This window comes from Marmota monax, unplaced genomic scaffold (assembly GCF_021218885.2).
Source record: "Marmota monax isolate L192 unplaced genomic scaffold, Marmota_monax_Labrador192_F-V1.1 WCK01_AAM20220418_F8-fsc00005, whole genome shotgun sequence".
Classification (NCBI taxonomy): Eukaryota; Metazoa; Chordata; class Mammalia; order Rodentia; family Sciuridae; genus Marmota; species Marmota monax.
Window position 1 is genome coordinate 256,296 of NW_026692254.1, and position 21,889 is coordinate 278,184.

The following is a 21,889-nucleotide window of genomic DNA, read 5'->3' on the forward strand; positions in this document are numbered from 1 at the left end:
GGATAGCCTTAAGGTGCTCTTAAGAGGCAGTATGATATACGGGCTAAGGGCACAGTGTCTGGCCCCAGGATGCTTAGTTTGGGATTGTACTTGCAACATTATTAGTGTAAGCACATTACCTCTTTGTCCTTACCCAGTTTCTGTGTCTATAAATTGGAGGTAGTAATAATACATATCTTGTGGAGTTATTGTGAGAATCAAATTATATGTCTAGAGTTCTTAGATGAGTGGATAATCAAGACTATAAAAATATGTACTAACTACTGGAGGGTGAACTGTATCTGGAAGGCCTATTTCACAATGGGAAAGTGGAGTGTGTATACTATCAGAGTATTCTCTTTTGGTTTGTCTTTTTTTTTTTTTTTTAAGAAGGAAGTACTTGGGGGCTTCGGGTTGTGGCTTAATGGTAGAATGCTCCTCTCACATATGTGAGGCACTGGATTCCATCCTCAGCACCACATAAAAATAGATGAATAAAAAATAAAGGTATTGTGTCCATCTACAACTGAAAAAATATTTTTTAAAAAGAAAGAAGTACTTGGCTTAAGAGTGCTATAAAAAAAAGAGTGCTTGGGACAGGACTCAGGGAGATCTATAGAGAAACATCATAATGAAATGGAAATGACATGCAAATCAGTAGGCCCATATTATATGTGCAGTATGTACTTGATGTTAAAAGATTAGGAGTGGTGAAACAAGTACAATCCCTAAGAGTTTGTTTGACTCCTGCCAAGTGTTTTAAGTGGTCAAAAAAATACTGAAATGTTTAGCTGATATGAAAACAAGAAGTAAGGAAGCTATTTTCAAGTAAAATAGAGTTCCTTTCTAATATCAGGAAGTGAGATCCTTAAATTTCAGTGTAGAAATGGGGGAACATACTGAAAAAATAATTTGGACTTGTAACAAAGTCCCTTCTGTTATAGTGTTTGCACCTTTAAACAAAAAATCCTTTTTCTATTTCTGAATTTTACATGACTTTTCCCTTATACTTCTTTTGGAGTCACTAGAAATATATTTTATACCATTTTTTTTTCTGTTAGAGAGATATACATGTCTCTCTATCTCTCTCTGTGTGTGTATGTGTGTATGTGTGTGTGATGAGAAAAAGCATAGATTGAGAATCTGGAAACCTATTTTCTATCCTCAGTTAATCTCACTTATAAAATCTGTGTTCTCACTGAAGTACCTATTAGTAGATTACTTCCTCCCATTTCCCTCCTTCCCTTTCTTTTTCCTTCCTTTCTTTCCTTCACATTCCTTTCTTTCCTCTCTTCCTCCCTCCCTCATTCTGTTATTTCATTGAACATCTTCTGTCATTATACTTCTGTATTCTGGGAATACAGAGGTAAGCCCTTGTACCTTGTCCACAAGAACCTCACATATAGTAAGAGACTAATTCACAGGACTAGTGAACTAAGCCATATAACCAAAGTCTCCCCAGAGATTTTTCTGGGAGCCCTTCAGAAACATGGTCTTTTTACCATTTGGATTTTGTGCTACAAGGAAATGATAAGCCTAAAGATGCTGGTGATTGTTTCTTTCTTTTTTTTTTTTTAGAGAGAGAGAGAGAGAGAGAGAATTTTTTTAATATTTATTTTTTAGTTTTTGGCAGACACAGCATCTTTGTATGTGGTGCTGAGGATCGAACCCGGGCTGCACGTATGCCAGGCGAGCGCGCTACTGCTTGAGCCACATCCTCAGCCCCTGGTGATTGTTTCTTTGACTATAGAAAGATCCTTGCAGAAAATGAAGTAAGTATAAAAGAGGACAAAGTGAAAAGATAGAAATAAGACCAAGTATTTCCCTGGTGATAGAGAAGCAAGAGAGAGATGGCTTTTCTAGGGGAAAAAAAGTACCACAAGCAAAGTCATGGAGAGTTAGAAAAGAATATTGTGTTTTAAATGAATTGTTAAATGTGCAGGAGGTTTTGGAATGAAGGAAAATTTAGGCAGAGACTAAGCTATGGATGGTCTTTTAATTGAGAATTGAAGTACTTTAAAAATCCTCTGCTAATAGAAAAAGGAGATAGAATCTATAGGGTGTGGTGAATGACCTAACAGGGGAGGTGAGAGGGTAGGTGGAATCTAGGTTGGCTCCAAGGTTTCTGATTTGGGTGTGACTGTGCATTGTGTTATTATTCAAAAGGATAAGAAATTCAAAGGAGAATGAGGAGGAAAGATAATTACTGTAATTTTGGAAATAATGAGTTTGAAGATCATTTGAAAGATCTACCTGGAAGTGTCTTATAGGCAGCTTTTGAGGTTAAACACTGGTCACTCCCTTGTCTAGGACACTGTTCCTGCTGGTGATATAAGAAGGACTTCAAAGAATGTGTTGTCTTGGGTAAGGAGGAGGGAAACTGGCCACTTCCCTCATCTCCAATCTTTAGGTGGTGATCAAAGTAGAACAACCTTGGTCGTGTAGTAAAGGAACAAACTCATATGCACAGTTAGCCACACAATCTATCCTGTATTTGTTCCACCTGCTTGTAAGCATGGCACAGCCCTCAATATTGTCCTGGCCTGCTACTGGCAAGGAATATGTGAGTAATAAAAATTCCAAATCCTCTCCATTGAATCCTCCAGGTTCTTTCTTTGGGAATCAATAAATAATACACTGGGGCTTTTGCAGCCTTGTGGTTGAAGTGGTTGAACAACAGCTATATATGTATCTTTGAAGTTTAAAAGACAGCTTTTTGCTGACCCGTCCACACTTAGTAGCTATTGACAACAGATGTGGTGGAAGCAGTGAAAGTACAGTGCTGAATTTTGCAATTAAAGGGATGTTGATATTCTTACCAGAGCAACTTTTGGAGGATGGAATAGGGAGGTCAAGATATGATTTCAGTAGATTGCAGAGTAAACAGAAAATAAAAGGAAAGAGTGATAGAATAGTAGCTCCATTATGATGACAGGATTGAGAAAGTTTGGTTGATAAGATGGAAAACGACTTGAATAGTTGCTGAAGAAGTGATCAAGAGAAAGACACAGATTAAAAATAAGTGAGATAAAGGAAGGGGATTATCAGTGAAGTTTTGTATAGTATAGTATTGTATCTAGGAACTCTGTGGAGAGATTACCTTTGTTAAGGATGCATCTTCCTTTGACACTAGAGGAAAGAAAGGGAGGGAGGATTCACATGGACATAGATATGCATATCATTCAAGATATTACTATCCCCAAAAGAAGCCATTCAAGATTTTTGAAAGGGACATTATTTACTGCAAATAATTGGTTATCCGGTCATGGGGAAACTGGAAATCTAAATAGAGAATTGTGAATCAACCCCACAATTATTCTCGGACTATACCCAAAGACTTAAAAACAGCATACTACAGGGACAGAGCCACATCAATGTTTATAGCAGCACAATTCACAATAGCTAAACCGTGGAGCCAACCTAGATGTCCTTCAGTGGATGAATAGATAAAAAAAAAATGTGGCATTTTACAATGGAATTTTACTCAGCATTAAAAAAGAACAAAATCATGGCATTTGCCGGTAAATGGATGGCATTGGAGAAGAAAATGATAAGTCAGCCAATCCCCAAAAAGAAATGCCAAATGTTTTCTCTGATATAAGGGGGGATGACTCATAGTGGGGTAAAGAGGGAGAGCATGGGAGGATTAGATTAATTCTAGATAGGGAAGAGAGGTGGGAAGGAAAAGGACAGGGAAGGGGATTAGCAAGGATGGAGGAATGTGATGGTCATCATTATACAAAGTACATGTATGAAGACTTGAATTGGGTATCAACATACATTATATACAAACAGATATGAAAAATTGTGGTATATATGTGTATTAAGAATTATAATGTAAAAAAGTACATGTATAATGGCATAAATTGGCGTAAAAGAAAAGCATGAAGCCAATATATTGGAGGGACAAAAGCAGGAGGGAATGTTAGTAGGAGTGGAAGATGGAGGAGTGGTAGCCCTGTCTGTTTGACTTGAAGAGAATTGTGTCTAACACAGACATCACCAGAGGTTGAGCATTGGTGTGGACAAGACCAAGCTTCTCTCTTCATTCTTCCCTTCAGTCTCCTGCTGGTGCTTTCAAGACCTCCACCTTGAAGCCTTCAGAGACAAATCATCAGATAAAGCAGAGCCAGGAAAGAACAAGAGAAGGATATGTATTCAGACAAACCCATGATTGCATCATAGGTTTGCTGATGATCCACTTAGTTCCAAGTACTCACAAGGTTCATGGAAACATAGTTAAGGATGGTTTGTACATTGAAGAGAAGATTAAAACTTGCATTCTCCATTGTTGAAGAGACATTGACATGGGTGTTGAAGTCAGCAATGATTATAAGATTCTGTAGAAAGTAAGGCTGAATCAGGTGTCATGGTCTTCAGGGAAAGAGAAAGATGACAGCAAGAAGGAGCAGAGAAATCTGGCTTGATGATGCAAAGGGTTTGAGAAGAGGTTGGGAAATCTAACCATGGTAATTAAGAGTGCTATTGAGACCCTGTGTTATCTGGGAGAGATGATGAGGAATTTCCTTAATGAGAAGCAAAAGATCTGGTGGAAGAAAAAAGGTTTAGAGAACATTCTGAAATTAGTTTGTAGATGGAGGATTATTTATAACAAAGTGAGAATTTTAGGGTAAACTAGTGGCTAGAGATTGTGGAAGAAAACAGCTGAGTAGGGAACAATACTTTAGGCAGTGGAGGAGGAGACAGTTTCGTTGGGTGGCAAAGAACAACCCTAGTAGAAGATGTGATTGGACCCACCAGTTTGAAAGTTCCTTACTTAGGCGGGCTGAGGTCTGGGTAGATTTTGGAGCATCCTTGTGTTTAGTAGCCTTTGCTCAGCGCTCAGCTGTTTCTTCTGTTACTTTCTTTTCTCCCATCATCATCATTCAGATATACTAAACTTGGAAAGTAGTTCATTTTTCTTCATTCCAGCATAACCTTAGAATCCAGTTTGGGGAATTTTTAATGTTTACAGTGGGTTATTTTTCACTATAGACGTATTTTCAGGTATCATAGTGACTGAGGACTATTTGTAATAGCACAGAAAACAGTCCTCAGGTCTGAGAATAGGTCCATCTAACAAGATGAATAGTGTTATTTTCACAAAGGAAGTATTCAATAAAATGTTGCTGCTGATGATCTTGACCAGAGAAGGGGGAGGAGGAAGATAAAGAGGGTGAGAAATTAATGAAGTGTCAAATACTTTAATGTGCTTTCTCAAAATATACTGTCTTATCCACATATCAGATTTCCCTAAGAGGCTCTTTTTCACATTTTAATATTTGTGAAATGGTAAATCAATGACATTATAATTAGATCTGCTACATTTTTTTATTTGGTTTGGTCCATAAAATGTCACATGAGATTTAGCAAAATCTGACAAATCCTTGTTTTCATTTTCATCTAACACCTGTTGTGTCTCACATTTTAAAATTCTTATTTTATCTGTGTTATTTCCCTTAATTTCTTAAACTCTACTCAATATTTGACCTGTTTCCCTCATACCTTTTAATCTAAACTTCTTTTTCTACAGAATATTGTTTATTCCTCCAAAACCTTAGTTTTAGGAAGACAGCATGTAATAAAAGTTCTCTAAGCCTATCTCTTCTGTTAACTACCATGTGACTCTTGGACAAGTCATTCAACTTATTTAGGCCATAGTTTCCTTATATGTAGAATGAAGAGACTGGAGTTAATGCTACTGAAGGTCTTTCTCTGTTTTGAAAGTTTTTGATTCTCCCCTATTGTCAGAGGCCAAGAAATACCCCCCCTACCCACCACCACCTTTTGTGCTTTTTGAGAGGAGTGAAGATACAGGAGAAGGATGTAGAGAATTCTGCCTCATCCCTTAAATCTATCTTCTGAATTTTGTTACAGCTAGACTACTGTAGATTTAAGGTTTATTTCTGAGCATAGACATCCAGCACCATCATCTGTAGTTACACAGATCTACAAGGTGAAAAATAATTTGTGCCCTTTCTTCAAGTATATACAAAGATTTAGTACTTTTGTAGTAAATAATTTGGATATTTAATTCCTTCCTGGAAGTCATTATCTTCTTTTACTTTGGAATAAAAAGCAGGTAGAGTCTGATAATTAAAAAAGAGGAGATTATTTGCTCCGGGTATCTTAAATATACCGTAAAGTAAAATGGATAGATACAAGTCAGATATTTCTAATCAGGTCACCCAGAGATTGTAGATTGCTGTATTACCTCATACAATTAGAATGGTTGTTTATATAGCACATATTGTAACCAGTATTTTTCAGCATTGGTGAATCCTGGAAAATAAACTGTGAAAAAATAGTTGAATGGAAAGTTCCTTTATTTGCTAGTGATTGCTTTTGGGCTAGCTACAATGTCTATTGATATTTTTTTTTCAGGGAAAAGTAATGCTATTGTCAGGTCTTAATTATAGAGTAGATACTATATCAGATTAGCACTAGAGAGGAAAATGATTCTAGAGAAGGGTACATTAATGGCCCCATATGTGAAAAAACTTGCTCTTAAGGAAGCTAATAATAGTTATGAATTCCTAGAAAAGTTAACATGTATTTTGGTAGATATTCATACACCAAAAAGCTACTAATGAGGGCAAAGACTAAGAGTACTGTAAAGAAATGTGTGCAGTCAATTTAGGGAAATAATTTAACATTAGTGTGAAAATATAAAACAAAAATACATAATTGACAATTATTTGGGAAATTCAGGATTTGATTGGTAGGGAAGCATTGTCTTGTCTTAGCCAATAACACATTTAATTACTAGCCAGTTTGATCAACTACAATAAAACAAACATTAAAATAATAACAACAATAAAAACTGGTCTGTTTTAAGCATTTGTTTATACTCCAGGTATAGAGTTAGGATGACCATGTTATTTATCATCCAAACCAGGGTAACAAGCATCAACTAGGCCGTAGTATATATAGTTAGGATCTATTATGTGTTTTGGATTATTTGCTAAAAATGTTTGAAAATAAATGAGCTAATGAGCCTACTAAAGAGAAATAGTCACAAACCTTCTTCAGTAAGCTTCTACTCTGATATTTCCAAACCTGAATGGGGACCCTGATATTTTAGAAAATCTTATGATATGGACTCTCTCAAGAGAAATGAATTGGGAATGAAATATTAAAGGATTCTTAGACTCCTGAAAACCATCCATGGGTAAGAATCTCAGCTCAATACTGGAGAGAATAAATAGGGTATCGAATTTATGTTCTATCAAAAGAGCTACCCACAACCACCATTATTACTTAAAACACTTTGATGAACCATAATATACAATAAAATCCTTTAGTATAAATAATCCAAACACATATAAAAATGTGAAGAATGTTGATAATCAACCCATATATAACTATCACTCAAGAATTCTCAAGATCTTTCTTACTTGTTTCACTTATTTCTTTTTTAGTTGTGGCTGTTGAGGAATTTTAAACAATTCCCAAATTTCATGTCATTTCTCCCTTATATACTTGAGTAGATATATCTTGGAAACAAAAAAAGTGTGGGGGAGAGCATTTGCTTTTTATGCCATTGTCACAACTAATGAGATTAACACTGATTTTTCAGTATTATCTAATCATCTGTTCATATTCAGATTTCATCAATTGTCTCAAAAATGTTATCTTTTACTTAATTTATTTGGATTGGCATGCAGATATTATACATTGCATTATGTTTTTACAGTCTCTCCACTACCACACCATTTTTCATAGTACAGAGACACCTGTGGCACCACACTAGGTTCTCTATCCCCTATATTTTTGTAAACAGGAAGTGAGTTGTTAGGCTTGATTAAATTCAGATTAAATTTATTAGCATTTTTCAGGAAAATGTGCATATGTGATACTGTATATTTTATACATGATGCTATATAAAACTGCCATGTTTTATTTTAGCGACTGTTGATAACAAGAAGTAATATTTTGACCAAAAGAAACATAAGAGCTAATCCTTCTTCTTTAAAAACGTAACCCCCAAAGTGTCTGTGGTCCACCTCCAAGGTTCTTTAGGCCATTAATGGAAATATGAATGGCTAGTATGAAATATTTATAAAGAGCAACTAATAAAAAAATAAATTAAATTTTAAAGAAAGCTACAGTAGCAAATAGATTTTCCTGTGGTATTTATTTAAATTGTTAAATAAGCCATATAATTCTTGTTCTTGCTCCTCCCTTTTCTGGTGTTTTTTTTTTATCCCATCCTTTCAATAACAAGCTATCAGTTCCCATAGCAGCCTTTACCAAGATAGATAAATATCAACATCATGGTTGAAATACCAATGCACTGTGCCAACAATTATCCTACAATTTGTGTGTTGGCGTAATAACACACAGGGATTTGAGCACATTGCTAATAGCCATTGAGGGTAGCAAGCTAGTCTCTAAACATATTAAAATGCCTTAGAGAACTTTTTCAACACTACATAATCAAGATTTGGTGATATGAGCTGCTTTGTTAGAACTTGTTGAGAATTTTGTATTGCCTCATTGTGTGTGTGTGTGTGTGTGTGTGTGTATGAAAATTAGTGCCAACCTTTATAAGTTGGCTTAGATAATATACAGATCAACCAAGAGGAGATTGAACTAGCCAAATGAAGCATATGGCAAATCACTGGGAAAAGAGCATATTATGTAGTGACTTTTAATTTGGAAATGAGAATGTATTGGACATATTGGATTTAATTGGGGCTTGTCTAAAAATGTGCTGGTTTCTGTTGTCTCAGAACTGAAATGTTTTGATTTGCATTGCTGAGGACAAGGATACTCCCAGGGATAAATGAATCTTTCACTAAAATAAATTATTAAGCTGGCTTATTCTCATTTTTATTCTCTTTTAAGATAATATTAACAAAATAGAGGTTATTATCTTTAGCAATATGAATAAGAATTATAGGGGCAAATAGCATATGAGAGAGAAATTAAAATTTTCTGTCTTTTATTGTATTTGATTTTTCAGGAAAAAATGTGAAAAATATCTATTTTGAGCTTTATTATAAAAACAGATATTAACAAAGTAAGAATAATGAATAGTGTTTTGGTAAAATTTGAAGGAGTTCTATAATATTAAGTCCATTATTTAAATATGCTGGAATTTAGTAATCAGATTCTCTTTAGATTCTTAGACAAACTTGTATTTTTCTTGTTTATCATGTTGGCTTTTGAAGAATTTCTTTGGATTGCATCTCCCTTTAGTTATAGGTTATTTTATTGAAAACCTACTGCCTGCCTCTCCTGATTCTAACCCTGGGAAAATTCCTGAAGGATACCATATAAGCATTTTTATCTACTAGTCCTAGATATATGCATAAAATGGACATTAATATGTGTTACATTAAACAAAGATATTATAGGGCAGGACACTAAATAGCTGTTATGTGAAAAATTATTTATTAGCCACTTTCTGCTTTTTAGAGAAGAATATGGAATAAAATTAGAAACATGTAACAAAATTTTAAGTTTTTTGTATATGTAAATTTTTCTCAAAAGCAATATATGAAATTTTTTGTGTGAACACCCACACACACAGACACACACATCCCTTTCAGGATGGCTCTAATTTTTAGAATATATACTCTTCAACCAAAAATCTTCTTCTCTAGTAATTCTACTTAAAAATCTGTTCTCTGACATAATGATAAATGCATCTATACCTGTTTTTTCCCTTTTATCTGGCAGCTTTTCAAATATATGAAGACAGGTACCACGCCTCTTCTCAACCTCTTTTTGCAAGGCCAAATCTTTTTCATTTTCTTGACTCCTTTTTCTATATCATCATTTCATGACACTCAATAATTTTGCTCAAACTCCTTTAAATCGCTATATTTTGACACTGTTATAAGTTCTACTTAAAACTGGACACATTATCCAAGGGTGGTCTGCTAGTTCATTAAGACTTGTTTCCTGACATCTGAATATTGTACTGTTGGTTTTTCCATTAATGTCGTATAGCATGAATTATTTTTTAGTTACAAAACCACAGAATACTTAGGTGAACCAGTGTTTATGTCTTCCTCCTCCCCCTCCTCCTCATCCGCCCCCCCCCCCTTTCTTCTTTGTGAAAATTCTGTCAGGCTATGACTTTCCCATTTTTCATGTGGTTGCTTGAAGCTCTGAGAGATGTTTCCAAGCTATTATATCATATAAAACTTTAATTCTTACTTAAATTCACCTATCAGATGAGTTATGATTTGTATTGCTCAAATATCTCTTTCCTCTGTTTTACTTTTTTTCCTTTCAAAATTGTGAGGCTTTGAGTAAAACAGTGAAAGCACATGATGGACAAATGATGGAGCTTTTTTTGAAAGAAAGCTCCTTGGCTTTTGTGGCTTTATGCCAGAGCTGGTGACCTCTGGTTGTCAAGTGGCTGTAGTTACCAGGAGGTGGGAAGCCTACCTGGACCAGCAAGCTCTTCTTTATTCATCAGCAGAGTCAATCAGTCAAACACCTGGTGTGGCTCCTTTTGTGGGATAAAGTGGCTGCTGGCCACCATGAGGGTCTGAGTTTTATATGGAGGCTTAGCAGAGCCAGGTTATGGGAGGATTTAGTTACTTTCAGTAGGCCTTTTTGGCAGGCAGGGGGCCCGGCCAGGTCAAGGTAGGAATTTTGGTGGCGGCAACCTTAAGGGCATGGGGGAGTACAGGTAGGTAACTGTATCCTTCAGTAAGACTAATAATTTCTGCATTTCTAAAGTAAGGATAGCATAGGTGAAATAGTTAAATGAGATAATAAACACACAGCTTTTTAAAAAAATTTCTCTTTTTAGATATACATGACAGTACAGTGTATTTTGACATATTTTACATATGTCGAGTATAATGTATTCTAATTAGGATCCCATTCTTGTGGTTGTACATGATGTGGAGTTTCACTGGTGGTAAAAAACATAGCTTTTAGCCATAGTACCTGACATGTAGAAGGAATTTGATAAAAATATATTTTCTTCTTATTATTAAATTTATATGTAGAAAAATTTTTATTAATTTAACCACTCTGTCAAAGTCAAAGAAAAATAGATGAATTTTCAGTAAAGAAACTTTTATTTGGGAATAAATAAAGATAGGATTGCAATCTGAGATACAAGCACAGGCCAGGGTAACCTCAAGTTTATCCCAGGAATAAAAGAAAGGGGTTAGGGTTTTATCATGGAGAAGAGAAAATCTTCTCTTTTCTTTCAGAAGTTTTGAAAGAAAGCTCCTTGGCATTTGTGGCTTTATGCCAGAGCTGGTGACCTCTGGTTGTCAAGTGGCTGTAGTTACCAGGTAAAACTAGCCTTAAAGTCATAGGACTTTATTTCATTGGATTGGGCTTTGGAAGCTGTGTCAGGCAAGTGTTCTTGTATAAGCAAATTGCTGACCTTTTACTGCACTCTGTCTTTGTGATCTTTCCCGTTATCCGGGAAACTCTGTGTGAGAGCTCTTCATAGCCATAGTTTATCCTGGGTGATTCCATTTTGAATCTGACAACTTTCCCAATCCCTAACCTCACACTGTTTTCAAGGTTTATTTTTTCCCCATTTTTTTTTTGAGGGTGGAGGTATGCGGAATTGAACTCAGGGTCACTTGGCCACTGAGCCACATCTCCAGCCCTATTTTGTATTTCATTGAGAGACAGGGTCTCACTGAGTTGTTTAGCTCCTCACTGTTTCTGAGGCTGGCTTTGAACTTGCCATCCTCCTGTATTCCCCAGCTGCTAAGATTACAGGTATGCATCACCACCCCCAGCTTTATTTTTTCCCCATATTTTTGGGGTACATTTTAACTGTACATAATGGTGGGATTTATTGTTATATATTCATAACATGCACACAATCTAACAATGTAATTTGGTCAAAACTTACTCTTAATGAAACTCTAATTTCTCCCAGGCATAGGATACAGAGAACTAAAATCTTTTCTTAAAATGGTGCTTACATTTTTTGCTATGAGATGGAAAATACATTCATCCTGGGATTTAGGATCATTATTTGCTATTCATCTTGCTGACATTAAGTTTGAATAAATTCTTAATTTAGACTATTCAGCTTTTCTTCATCCTAGAAACTGTAGGGCACATTAGGAAATGCAGTGATAAGTTTATTTGTACCCAAAGACAGATAATTTCATATGTGGCCAAAGAAAAATGGTAAAGGCCTTTCCACTTCTCTTCATACTGTTCATATCTTTATTACTCCTTTTATTATACATGTCATTAATCTATATATAATGTCACTGAAAAGGCAGTATTTTCCCCAAATAGTTAAAAGTATAAAGTATATTCTGATATCTATTAAGATTCATCTATAAGCACCATTTAATTTCAATCAGAGAGATGATTTTGACACAGAATCATTTGACTCCTTATTAGAGTCTAATTGGGAGGGAGTATAATAGATAATGGCTCCTTTTTTCTTACAGTCGATTCTTACGTAGGGATTCTTTTCATCATTTTTGATGATTATTAAGTACTAAGTTGACAATGGAAGCCTTCTTTAGTTACCTTATTCCTGATTTCTGGGAACTCTCTAAAATTAACCTAAGAATTTTTTTAATATGAGAGAAAACCTCATATTCAATCAAATCAATAATTTTTATGAGGCACTATTTTGGGCAAGGCACTGTGCCTAGCCTTCTGTGTGATTCAAGGGATTTTTTTTCTTTTGTGTGTGTGTGTGTGTGTGTATTTTATTTATTAATTAATTTATTTTATGTGGTGCTGAGGATCGAACCCAGTGCCTCACACATGTGAGGCAAGCACTCAACTACTGAGCTACAATCCCAGCCCTATATAATTTATTTTAATAAAGACTTAGTTGACATTTCTTAAGAAGATTCCAAACAGTAGTTCATGGTGGTCTTCATAAAAATTGATTAGGTAAGAACAAAAAATAACTCTTTCAGCAGACGAGGTAACAAAACACAGAGAGGTTAAGCAACTTCTCACAATCCAGGAAGGGGTTCAAATGCAGGCTCCCTGGCCCATGTGTCAATAATTTCCCTGTGAAACTGCCTCTCACACTGGTCATTAAGAGAAGATGGAAATCCAAGGGCTGTTTCAGCTTCTGTGCTAGCAAATTTGGAAAGGATTAGGAATTGGCTGAGTCTCTGCCCAATCTGGAGAATCCATTCTCAGCTTGAATCTCAAATAGCAGCGATTCTCCCTTCATTGCTTATCAACAGCCTTATTGCTGTTGTTTGGTTCTGAAGAAGCTTCCTTTCAAAACAGCCTTTTAAGAGACAGCTTGTAATAATTTCAAATTGAGAGGACCTCTTATATAGAGTGGTATGAATTTAGAGTACAGTTAGAAATATATTATACTCACGAAACTATGTTAAATCTTCTACAAACTGTGAGTAGACAAAAGATGCTCAAGAAAGAACTTCTTGAATGAATATGCTCAAAATGATGTTTAAGATATATAAACTCGGAAAATGGTTTTCAAAGAACTAGTTTAATGGTTTTGGGAGGGTAAGTAGTATCTTAATAGCTTAACTAAGAATCTGGTGGTTAACTAAACATGGTGGGTTGGAAGATCTTGCATCAAAGAAAAGGATGGAGACTATTGATTCACTTCTGTTTATTCTTTTATTTATAAAATATTTATTTTTCATCACTTTACTACACTTGATCTTAGCCAAAAGGCCGAGAAGTGATAGTGCCAGGAATTATACTCTAAGAAGAAAAAAAAAGAAATAAGGAAAAGAGAAATAGGCAGAGAAATCCATCTAACCAGAAATGAGGATAGAGGAGTAATGGGATATAATGGAAGAAGGTAATGTTAGTCTTCTGCATTTTTTTTTCTCATTCTCTAATTCTTCCATATAGAAGGAAGGAAAGCAGTGCTGATAGGATGAATTAAAATGTTTCCAATTACATCAGGATTCAGCATCAGGTAGGTTAAAAAATAAAAGGAGGGGGAAGGGAGAAAAACAGGTAGTGTTTTCTACATTGAAATACTGCCTTAGTCTCTTAGGACATCTTGATGTTTAGTTTTCCCTGAGAAGGGAAAAATATTTGGGACAGTCTTCCGTCTTCAGGATAAGACAAATGAGATGCCGTATGAGCATTCAGAGTTAGTGAGTAAGGAAATGTTTAGAGAAAGCTGATAATAGTTAATGAAAAGTGCAGTGCATCTTCATATCTGTTTTCTTTTAAATTTATTCTTAGATTGATTTTAAATATTAGTTTGTTCAGTGTTCAGCAGTTTCCAAAAAAGTTAATAATTTCATTAAAGTAAGTATTGTTTACACACACACACACACACACACACACACATTTACCCTATTTGTTGACAGTTGGCTAGGTTATAGTAAAGAGATAGGTAATCTACCAGCAGATAAATGACCATACTTAAGTTTTAAAAGAATTAGAATTAATTGGCATCGACTATCTAGCCTATATATGAAACTACACTACTTGAGTACTTGTTTGAGAATAATACTGTGTGTTGTATGGTCCAGTAATCTCCCTTTCCCCAGTATGTTTTTTTTGTAATCTAATTGCTTTTGAAAAAAATATTTGATTGGTACTACTATAAATAAATGTTTGCATAACATAAATTTGATCTCTAATTAAGTCTTAAGGAAATGAAATGGAATTTGCTTCACATTAATTGATTTAGATCAGTCAGTAATTGTATTAGAGGGCATCAGTACTCCCAAGTATTACCATTTTTAATAAATTGCTATCACGTTTAATGTTGTGTTCTGTGAGTACATCAGAAAAATAATCAGAAAGTTTTAAATCAGAGTTACACATTTTTCAGGGTTTTTTTAAAGAATTTTTTATATTTTCTTTTTAAAATTGATATACATGAATTGTACATGTTTCTGGGCTGGTGTATAATATTTTGGCACATGTATATAATGTGTAATAATCAAATCAGAGGAAGTAGCATATGCGTTACCTCAAGCATTTATTTCTTTCTGTTGGGAACATTCAAAATCCTTTTTTTCTGGTTATTTTGAAATATACAAAAGTGCAGTTATATGAAAGTCTTAGTGTTCTGTAGCACAATAGGGTGCTATAGTTAATAATTTATTATTACATGTAGTTTTAAACATACTGAAGTTTAAGCAAGAATCCACTCTTAAACTGAGTCTTTCTTACTGTAATATACAGTTGTGATGTAAAGTTCACAAGGAGTGGTGTAGTACGGTATGGTAGAACTTGGAACAAGAGTCTTTGTTAGATAGTAGGGGGCTTTTGTGCCTTTCTACACATCTGGGCATGGCAGGAAGAACATCAAAATGATGTCTGAGAAAAATAATTCTGATTAATACTTGTGGTAGCATTAGACACAGGAGGAGCTAAAGGCTGCTGCACTGAATAAGAGTTAAAAATTTGGTAGTTTCAGCAAAAGTAATTTCCCTACCAGGTCTCTTTTTTTTTTTTAATTTTTTATTATTGGCTGTTCAAAACATTACATAGTTCTTGATATATCATATTTCACAATTTGATTCAAGTGGGTTATGAGCTTCCTACCAGGTCTCTTACAGTGAAGTGGAAAATGGTTCCCTTCTCACAGGTTATTGTTTCTCCTCTTCTTCCTTAAGCAAAAAAAAAAAAAAAAAAAAGAACTAACAGTAACAACAACAACAGCAGCAAAGAAACTAGGGGTATTTTATTGGCCATTGTGCGTCTATGAAAATCATACCTTTTCTTCCATTACCATTATGCTTGCCCTTAGTGGAGTTATGTAATAGCTTTTCTATTCTAGATTGTAATGGATTTCTTATTGGATCTATGTTACCTTAAGTTGATGTTTACTCTGATGATCATTGTAACAACTTTGATAAAATATAGCAATATACAGATCCCTTTATTTTATCAGGAAAACTACTTCCTTTTTGATAGTTGATGTTGCTTCTACTTTTGCAGATGAGAAATGTGAGTCTAATAGAGCCCCAATAACTTCTTTGTGGTTCTTCAGCTGATAAGAGACAGAGGCAACATTTGAACTCCAAAGCATTTGACTTTTCATGCTACCCTACTAACTTTTGAATATACACACTGTCTCTTTTACAGGATACATGTATGTAAAACAAAATTGTAATCTAAAAACCTAGATTTTCTTTTTCCTGTTTGAATCCACATTTTAAATGAATGATGTAATACTTGAAGGTCTCCCAGAACTTGGAAGATGTTGGCACTAATGAGGAAACATTTCTAAATTAGTGTGTCACAAGGGGATTCAATCAGGAATAATTGGGTGACCTTTGAGAAAATTAAAATCGACTGTCAGAAGGAAATTTCTATCCCACTTCATTGAACAGTCATCCAGTGAAAGAATTTCATTTTCAATTCTCAAGAAAGGGTAAACTATTACCTTAGAAAAATGTTTATTATTGAATATAGTCCTTTAATAATGGATGGATAATTAAATATCTTATAGTATCTTTTCTATTTCCAATGCTGTATAGAACTTTATCCTACACAGAAAAATGTGATCTAAATCCTTTAGGAATTTGGTTGACTATATGAATTGCTTTTTAAATTTGGAGAAATTCAGAAATGAGAAACAGATATATAATCATGGGTCAGAGAATATAACAATTTTGACATGTGTAGTCATTTAAAGATAATGAATTTGCTTTAGAAATTTATGAGTCTAGTATCTTTTGGAAGATACATGTGCTGATCGTGTTTAGGATATTTGAAGCTTTTTCTTAGACTGAATATAAAATACTGGTTCAAGAATTACAATTGTGAAATGCCTAATGAAAAGAGTATTCTGTGAAAAATGGGTAGAAGGTAGAGAAATGCCAACTTTTAGAACTTTGATAGAAGTTAGCTTTACAGGACCAGAAATGTCTTCCCCAAGTAAAAAAGGGCCAAGGAAATTATCACAAAGTTCTGAGAATTTGCACAGGAGCCTGCAGCCCATTTAGGTCATAGAATTGAGGAACATGTGTATTTTAAAAAGTTTGATATTTTTAGAAATCTCTAGCAGTTTATAAAAAGTAATATAACATTTCACCCTTTTTTGCATCTTTATAGAAAAAATATCTTCCATATGCTATCATGGTATTTACCCTCTCTTAGATGATTTTATTGTAGTGGTTAATCATTATTTCTCTTTAAAAATAGGTTGGGACATAAATCTGTCAAGATAGCAGAATTTGGGCTGGGGTTGTAGCTCAGTGGTAGAGCATTTGCCTCACATACGTGAGGTACTGGGTTTGATCCTCAGTGCCACATAAATAAATAAAATAAAGTTATTGGGTACATCTACAACTAAGAATATTGTTTTAAAAAGATAGAAAATTTTGTAAGAACCAAAAGTGAAATCAGAATTCCTTTGAATCAATAATTTAAACAAAATTTAAAAATATTACATTTTCATATTTCCTTGAAAAGGAAAGAGTAGGAAAAATTTTCTGTATAGTAGCATTTTCTACATTATTGGTCTCAGGAACCCATTATATTTTTTAAAAAATTTGGAGGATCCCTTAAAGAGATTTATTTATGTAGCTTTTATAACTGATATTTATAGTTTGGAAATGCTTAATGTACTTATCAGTTCACTTAAAACAGTATTAGTCTATACCCAAGATAATTACAAAGATAGTCACACAAAATCTAATATATAAATGTTCATAATTGTTCAAATAAACCAAAAATTAGAAACAACCCAAAGGTCAATTAGGTCATAAATGGATAAATAAAATGCAATATATATATATATATATATATATTAGAATATATATATAATATTAGAATATATATATTACATTAGAATATATATATTATATTAGAATATATATATATATATATATATATTAGAATATTATTTGGCCACAAAAAGGAATTAACTACTCATACATGTTACAACATGGGTAAGTCTTGAAAACATTATGCTAAGTAAAAGAAGCCAGACACAAAAGGCCACATATTATATGATTTCATTTAAATGAAATGTCCAGAATTGGCAAACACATAGAAAATAGAAAGTAGATTTGTCATTGCTAGGGACTAGGTAGTAGGAGAACTGGGGAGTTACTACTAGTATATTTTTAACACAAATTATATATACATTGTATAATGTATATATATGTACTTATATATAATGTATATATAATATGCATTATAATTATTATTTAAATTATATATTTTTGTGAAGAAAACTATTTTCAAACAAAATCATTAATGTATATGATATATTGCTTTACATTTTTTGAAGATTTCTTTTTTTCTTTTTCTTCTTGATCTGGGGATGAAACCCAGGAATTCACACATGCTAGGCAAACATCTGCCACTGAACTACCTTCTTACTATTTTATTTTGGGATGAGGTCTTGCTAAGTTGTGCAGGCTGGGCTTGAACTTGCCATCCCCCTGCCTTAGCCTCCTGAGTAGCTAGGATTACAGATGTGTACTACTGTGTGCCCCACTACAGATTTCTTTGATATTTGGTTAAAAGAGAATAATTGGATTCTCATGTTTGCTCTGCAGTCAGTCTATTGCAATGTGTTGTTTTGGTTGAAATATATAAGAAGATATGACCTTACCCAGATAGATAGTTGGAAAGGGAAGAGTGTTAAAATAGATTATTTAAATAATTATGGATTTTTTCTTTGATATGATATCAAAACCTGATATTCATAATCATTCTTAAAAGTTAGTTGAATATATAATCTGAAATCTCTAAGTTGGGTTGACTTGGCTGTTATTATTCCAATGCTAGACTGAGCTGGGAAGTCGAAGATGGCTCACTCACATGGCTGGCAGTTGGAGTTGGTAGTATACTGGTGCTCGGCTAATCATTGCCTTAACTATCTTTAGTATGATCTCTCTACATAGCCTAAGGTTCTCATAGCAATGGTAGCTAGTTTCCAAAAAGAAATAACCCTAGTAAGAAAATTAGAAGTGGTAGTATTAATAGCACAGCTACAGAAGTTATAGTGTTATTTTCCTCACATTCTATTGCAAAAGAAATTATAGGACATGTCAACATTTTTTTAAATGCAATTGTTCTAATAATTTGTTGAAAAAAATTGCTTGATATGATAACTTATCATTTTAGATGCATCAATGGACTGTTGGGTTTTTTCATTTTTTATTAATATTGAAAATCAATTCAAATTGATTTTAATAGCTAATTATTCTGGATCAAAGAAATAAAAGATCAAATACAGGTATTTAAATATTTATTCTTCTTGCTCTCACTCACCTCCTTCACCAAATCTTTACTCTTCTATGTTCAAAGTCATAGAATATTGCGTGCTTACATTTGAGGGCAATAGAAATAGCCTTTTTTTTGGGGGGGGGGATGGGAAGAGTGGCAAAGAATTTACAGCTACATTCTACTGTATGACCTTTTCTGACATTTTGAATGCCATGAACATGTTGAAACTTGGTAAATATTATGATTAGATGTTGTTTTTATACTGTTGCAACTTCTGCTTTGAAATTAAAAGCATCTTAATTGGACTTTTGTTTGAATTATTTAAGATTCATTGCCATATGCAATAACTTTAATGCAAATGAGAACCAGGTTCCTTATGACTTTTTATTATCTACCCATCCCTTTTAATTTGTAACATTATAGTTTGGTTTTGTTGTTGATATTCAATTACCTAAGAACAATTTCTTTCAATATGATATAAAAAGTGCAATATAGAAAGAATATTGTGTCTGTCTCAATATCAGTCTGTTGTTTTAGGATAAACATCTCCACTTCCTCTCAGTGTGTATTCTACAAGAGTGCCTTAATTTTTGTCCTTAATGGTTATTTGTTGGCAGTGATTATAAGACAGTAAGCCAGCACTTAATTCATGTAGTTACTTAATTATAATATCCTTTGGAAGATGTTAAATCCACAAAACATTAAATAGAAATGTGTTTCTTAATGTGGATGCCAAAAAAGGGGGAGCAAAAAATATTTTTAAAACTTAGGCTATAGTTTTCAAATGTTCTAAACTTAAAAGTACTGATGAAGTACCTTTTGAATTTTATTTAAGGTTTTCCAGGAAAGGTAATGTTGTATGCAAAATGCTTATTTATTATTAAGCATTTATGTAATTTGGGAATTTTGGTAGGTATCAAAGCACGCTAAAACATCATTCTTTCAGCTCCCCTTAGAAGTTGCTTCTGGAAATCTGCTTTGAAATTGCTTTCTTAAAGGCTTATTCATGCTATATAGAAAATTAAGCTTTTTCTCCATTGCAAAATGACAAAGTATCTGTAGATTGTTATTGGAAGTGTTAGGGTGGACATACTTGCTGTTACCAATCAGGGTAAGTAAAGCACTATGCTTTCTTAAAAGAGCAACACCTGGAAACTGAAACTTGATTGACAGCTCAGCATATTGAAAAGCTTAACGCTAAATTTGTTTCAAAATATTGGTGGAAAGACACTATAAAACTTGGAACTCAGTGTACAAAATTTCTTCAGAGCACTACTGTCACCTCTATATTTGCAGTACCAAAGCATAATTGGTCACCATTACCATTTGAAACAGCAAATTATCTTACTATGGTATAATCGGTGTCCTTCAGGATCCCTCTGGCTATTTTAGTCACATCTGAAAATCCAAGATGTGAGTTTTAAGTGTTCTTGAAAGGAAAATGTAGAATCATGAAGCATCATGAAGCAAAATTTTTACTGGCAACTAAACTCTCATTAGGATGAGTTTCCAGATTAGATATGAGCCAGCTGCCACACCCTCAGACCCTATTGAGTATAAAAAGGAGCAACCCTTGTGATTCATAGATTGTTCTAAATTGCATAATACTTTTTAAATGCCTGTTGCAAACCAAGTACATTTATTAAATTCTATGAATGCTGCATATTTCCCTTGGTTCTATTTTGGCCTAGCTAGATTTTTTTTTAACTGATTCATTTTGGTTGCCAGTCCATTTTGGAGAGTTTTTACTTTTTTTTTTTTTTCGAGAGAGAGAGAGAGAGAGAGAGAGGGAGGGAGGGAGGGAGAAAGAGAATTTTTTTTTAATATTTATGTTTTAGTTTTTGGAGGACACAACATCTTTGTTTGTATGTGGTGCTGAGGATCGAACCCGGGCCGCACGCATGCCAGGCAAGCGCACTACCGCTTGAGCCACATCCCCAGCCCCAAGAGAGTTTTTACTAGAATGATAAAAATCTGTACATTACCGGTAAATAACCTCATAAAGTTTATATCGTAGAATTTGGGAAAGGTTACATTCTAGAGGACAGACTAGATTTTTTTTACTTTGACTTTGTGTTATTTTGTCCCTGACTCAATGCACCATGTTCGTGCCAGTATCTAAAATATTCTTTACAAACTTCTTCCCATTTTTCAGTCCTTAGCTCATGATCTATGATGCCCTGCCAGACTATTTTAACATGAGTTATCTCTCTTTCTTTGAATTTTTAGTGCATTTACTGCACAATTGAGCTATTACCTCTTCTCTAATTATCCACCCTTCATTCATTAATTGGTTAGCTTATTCAATAAACATTTGTCAGCTTTCTCCAAGTAATTTGCAAGGCACTGTCCTTGTTCCTATGGTGGAAATACAGTTATATTCAACCTTACCCTCAAAAGAAGGCATATGGGGGTTGGAGTTGTAGCTCAGAGATAGAATGCTTGCCTTGCATGTGTAAGGCACTGGGTTTGATTCTCAACATTACATATAAATAAGTAAATAAAATAAAGGTCCATCAACAACTAAAAAATGTTTTTTTTTTAAAAATAAAGCATATAAAGAAGAAATAGTCAAGATACAAGGTATAATGTATGAAGTGGTGCCATTGGAATTCATTAAGGTTATTTCTTCAAATAGATTCTATTTCATGAACAGTGTTACTTTTAGTGGGATGATTATGATGAGGACACCATGAAAAACTGGCACTGATCTGGACATTAAAAGATGGATGAATAATGTTTTGAAAGACAAAGATAATGCAGAATAGCATCCAAGATAGAAGGAACAAAGAAAAGC

The 21,889-nt window shown here is 33.9% G+C and overlaps 1 protein-coding gene and 1 pseudogene across 5 annotated transcripts in view; one reads left to right on the forward strand and one right to left on the reverse strand.

Annotated features, from left to right (window-relative positions):
- Macrod2 (mono-ADP ribosylhydrolase 2) overlaps positions 1–21,889 on the forward strand; it is a 2,042,921-nt gene that overhangs the window by 248,465 nt on the left and 1,772,567 nt on the right. The gene's annotated exons all lie outside the window — the stretch shown is intronic.
- On the reverse strand, positions 13,468–13,620 carry LOC124089639 (U2 spliceosomal RNA; annotated as a pseudogene).